Consider the following 5019-nt stretch of genomic DNA (forward strand, 5'->3'; position numbering starts at 1 on the left):
GCGGAGGCTTAGCCCACTACTCCATAGTGCTGGCCCCTGAAATACCATATTTTGAAATTCTACTTTTTACCCTATCCATATTATAATTTCCCCCATATGTTATCATCTAATCATGAACTCGTTTATACTAATTAGCAGTCTTACTAAATATAGTGGCATTTTTAAAGTAATTTATATTTATTTGATAGGCAGAGAGAGAGTGAATACTCCCATCTGCTGGTTCACGCCCCCAAAAGCCCATAATGGCTGGGGCAAAAGCCAGGAGCTAGCAGTTCAATCCAGGTTTCCCACAGGAACCGCACCACTTGAACCATCATCACTGCCTCCCAGAATCTACATTAGCAGGAAGCTGGAGTCAGGAGCCAGAGGCAGGTGTCAAAGCTAGGCACTCTGGTATAGGTTAGGGCACCTTAACAGCTAGGCCAAATGCCCACCCCAATATAATAGTATTTTAATCTGTATTTGTAACGTCTTAAAAACATCTAAACTGCAAATATGCACCATATCTGTATTTAGACTTTAGGTAACTAAACTGTAATAGGAACCTATCACAGATGTATGAACATCTAGACTTTTGTTATGACTGGTACTTTACCTATTTACTCCAGATACCCACAACATTTTTTTCTTTAATAAAAGCATAGACTACCTGTTATATTCACAGAAACCTTTTCTAATTTATTTATGCTAGAGAAGATATTTCCTGCAATGTGGGAAAGTTACTCTTTGGATAACAGAGGAAGAAATAATTCTGGGGGCCTTTGCTGTGGTGTAGCGGGTAAAGCTACCACCTACAGTGCTGGCATCCCATATGGGTGCCGGTTCAAGTCCCGGCTGCTCTACTTCCAATCCAGCTCTCTGCTATGGCCTGGGAAAGCAGTGGAAGGTGGCTCAAGTGCTTGGGCCCCTGCACCCGCATGGGAGACCCAGAAGAAGCTCCTGGCTCCTGGCTTCTGATTTGGCCCAGCTCCAGCCGTTGTGGCCATTTGGGGAGTGAACCAGTGGAATGGAAGGCCTTTCTCTCTCTTTCTCTCTCTCACTGTCCATAACTTTACCTCACGAATAAATAAAAAAATCTTTAAAAAAAATAGCCCTGAGTACCTTTCATTCCGCTTACCCAATGAGAACATCTCAGATAGCTGTAGTGCAGTACTTTTTTACTCTATGTGATACAAAACCAAGAAATTGACATTGGTACTTTACTATTGGACTACAGATCTTTTTTGGTTTTTGACATTTAAAAAAATGTGTTGTTCTTATTTATTTTTATTTATTTGAAAGGCAGAGAGACAGATACAGAGATCTTCCATCTGCTGGTTCACTCCCCAAATGCCCACCACAGCCAGGGCTGGGATAGGCTAAAGCTAGGAACCCAGAATTCAATCTGGGCCTCCCATATCGGTGGCAGGGACCCAACCATTTGAGTCATCATTGCATTCTCCCAGGGTGCACATTAGCAGGAAGCTGGTATTGGAAGCAGAGCTGGGACTTGAGCCCTGGCACAATATAGGAAGTGAGCATCCCAAGGGGTGTCTCCCATTTTTTAAACCTGCAGTAACTAATGTGCGCATGCATGTGTATATGACTATAATTATGTAATTTTATGTGGGTACAGTTTTCCTGATTGTGCTGGTATTTGTGCATACTGTAGCCAAAGGTGTTGGCTCTTTCTGCACCTACTTCATTGTGATCCATCTCTGCCATCACTGACAGGCATCTATTCCATTACTGTCAGATCAGTTCCAAAAGGGACATTTGGCAGTGTCTGCAAACATTTTTGGTTGTCATGACTTTAGGGAGTATGGTATACGAGTGGTATTCAGTGGATTAGAGACCAAAGATGTTGCTGAACATCCTATAATGCATAGCCCCCAACCTCCCAATTATAGAGTGCTCCAGTCCAAAATGTCACTAGTGCTGAGATTGAGAAACCTTGCTGCAAGCAATGATGGCTCTGGGGATGTGGGAGGCAGGAGACAGCTTAGAAAGCTGTTCTGGTGATTTGATTTTATGCCTTATCCTCCCTCTCCTAGCCTTTAATTTTTTTCCTGATGTATGGGGAAGAGAACTTTATCTCCACTTCTCATATGGCTTTCTCCAAAATTTTTCTTACAGGTTTTCAAAGCTACCTGGCAACAGATCTGGAAATTATTTCCATAACTTTATTCAAATGTTGCAAAAAGATTACTTCAGCATCCTAACCCCTGACTGACTCAGTTGGTGCCAGGTGGAGGACTCCCATCACCTTCTCTCGAAACAAAACTGTTTCATTTTGTTGTCTTAGTTTGTATATTTTCTGTGACTTGAAATAAACTTTGAACACAATTTTAGTACACTGCAAATTGATATACATGACCTTCTTGGTTTTAAAAAGCTGAACACCAAGGGTGAAACCTTAGATGTGTTTTCTACCCTTCCCACAGCATTGTGCTTTAATGTCATATTGTAGCTTGCTCTTTTGGTTAACCATTCTTTCTTCTTGATAATATTTGAGAATTTCTCAGAAGCAGTGTTTTCTGGAATTTAATTTTTGCTTAATTCGCTTCCAGCAAGAACAATAAGGCTTTGCCCTTTGGAAACTTTCCCAAACTTCTGAGTCTTCTGGGAGAAAACAGCACATGCTTAGAGCTATAAAATGGTCAAAAGGCCAACAAAGCAAAGAGCCTAGCACAGCAATGTGTTTAGTTTAGAAAAATATAAATATCAAAATGCATTTTTTGTCAATAGCAGATCTGAACATTCATAGTTCAGAGTTAAGACAAAAGATTGTGTTGGCACTGGTTTGAGTATATCAACAATACAAGACACTGTTGACATTTTCTTGTCTGTTCTAAAACTTCAGTCTTGTAGTCAACTTTAAAAACCCACTGATTTTTCACATGTTCAAGGTGAAATAACAGCAGAAATCGAGTGAACAAAATACATTTCATCCTGTCTTCCAGGAAATCACTAACCTGCAGCCCTACATTATAAACCAAATTTATTCTGGGAACTCAAAACATAGAAAGTCCTAAAACTTCAGACCAAATGTAGAGGACAAGCATTCAGGTTGCCTGGTAGGTGTGTCCCTGCTTCCTACCTTGCAGATAGTTCTGAATGTAATCAGTGCTCTAACCTGGGATCGTCTTGCCTAGTATTCTCTCTCTCATAGTGGCATTAAGGAGGAACATAGTTTCTCTCCATCAAGCCAACCTCAAGAGGTTAAAAGTTGCCTTAATAATTAGTAAAGTTCTACTGGAACTATTTTTGATCCTATTTGTATTCTCAGAATACTACCCCCTGGGTTAGGGATTATGGTCAGATCAATTGAAAACCTGGCATATGCTTAGAGAATGTAATAGCATATTGCTTTACATGGCAAGCAAAAGAATGCAAAGATAATCAACTTGATAGACATTGAAATGGAGGAATTTTCTACTCTTGATACATAATCATTTATAAGAGAAGTGTGCTGAATAAGCTGTTTCATATTAACCTAGCAAAGAAAACGTGCTCAAAACAGCTGAGGAGCTTTCTGGGTATCCTGCTCATCTCCAGTTCAGCTTGGATGACAATTATGCAGAGTTTATTATTTTCATTACCTTTTATGTCCATTTCCATGAATACCAGAACCTTGATATGTTGATTTGAGACTAGAATAAAACCTTCTCGTCAGGAACACGTAAGTTTCAGGGAACACTAGCATTCCAAATCAAGGGCCTTGAAGATATTAGTTGGTCAGCAGTTGTCTAACAGGAACGTGTTTTTGAGGTTACATTGTGTGTTTTCCCAAAGTCTTATTAAAATTAATTTAGGTAACTGAAATCCAAGAGAACAAATTGGCAACAGCAGTGGTATCCCAATCTATCCCTACAGAAGCACCTATAAGTGTCTTTTACTGGTGTAATAGCACAGTTAGATACCATGGGTCCATGAGCTACCTTTATTGTGTTCAGACTAGTGACTGAAAAACCTATCTCACTAATCCTTCATGTCATACCAGAGGTTCCTGAATAATTAGAAACAACCATTTGTTCATTCTTGGTGACTTAATGGTAGGAAAATTGGTGCTATAATGCTAATTCAGTAGGAACATTCTCATAAATCTATAATGACTTGAACTCTGGGTACAACTGAATGTGAAGTTTTTTCCCTCTTTTGAGGGGCTTAGGGCTTCTTCTCTCCTAGTGATTCATGGTGAGCGGATGTAATTGTAGGCTAAGGTTGGATATATGACAAAAATAAAAAGCATTTTGGTAAGACAAAGAAATGGCCTTTTGCTTATGTTACTTGGTGAATGATTACTTGGTGAATAGGTAGATAGGAACCAAAAAAAAACCTACTGAAATTGTAAATTATTTCTTAGTTTTTAAATGAGACTTTAATAAGTCCCCTTAATAAAAAGAGTGATAAAGGAGCCTTTGTGTTGACTACAAAAGTCATCCTAAGATGGAGTTCAAGTTTTTTCAATTATTTTCAACAGAATAATAGAAGATGACAGGATAACTGACTTTAAATTATAATACAATTTCAATTACAATTCACATACTTTCAAGGTTTTCTTTCCCAAATGGAGAGCCCAGAAAATGCAACAAGAGTCATTAAACAAAGAAAAAAATCCTTCATTTTTTGACAAGCAAAATTAAAGCATAAATTGCTGTTCACACTGGATAAGATTATGTTTAATGTAACAGAATGTATGTAGTTGGTGTTATGTGGGGATAGAGTTCTTGGTAATTTTATGTTCATTGTTTATTATTTATGTTTATTATTATGTTTTGTCATTATTCAATAAATTTTTATTTAAAAAGGCACCCTAATTAGAAATCTTCTGTGAGGGTGAGAGGGCGGGAAGGTAACCAAAGTCCGGGAGATAGTAACAGCTAAAGTCAGCAGAGCCACCTGGGATTAAATTGTGTAACTGTCAACCGCCAAAGCTCTTGCTACAGTCATGGCTTTTAAAGGACTGCTCAAACCTGACCAGAGTAGTGGAAGATACAGACGAGATGAAACGCAGATAGCCATCCTCATTACTGTAAT

At 38.7% G+C, this 5019-nt stretch overlaps 1 protein-coding gene across 1 annotated transcript in view; it reads left to right on the plus strand.

Moving 5' to 3' along the window:
• CSTF2 (cleavage stimulation factor subunit 2) overlaps window positions 1-4786 on the plus strand; it is a 33127-nt gene extending 28341 nt beyond the window's left edge. Inside the window, exon 14 of the mRNA XM_062183714.1 lies at window positions 2116-4786. The gene's annotated coding sequence lies outside the window, so the exon portion shown is untranslated. The remainder of the gene's footprint in view (window positions 1-2115) is intronic.
• The last annotated feature ends 233 nt before the right edge of the window (window positions 4787-5019 follow it).

This window comes from Lepus europaeus, chromosome X (assembly GCF_033115175.1).
Source record: "Lepus europaeus isolate LE1 chromosome X, mLepTim1.pri, whole genome shotgun sequence".
Lineage (NCBI taxonomy): Eukaryota > Metazoa > Chordata > Mammalia > Lagomorpha > Leporidae > Lepus > Lepus europaeus.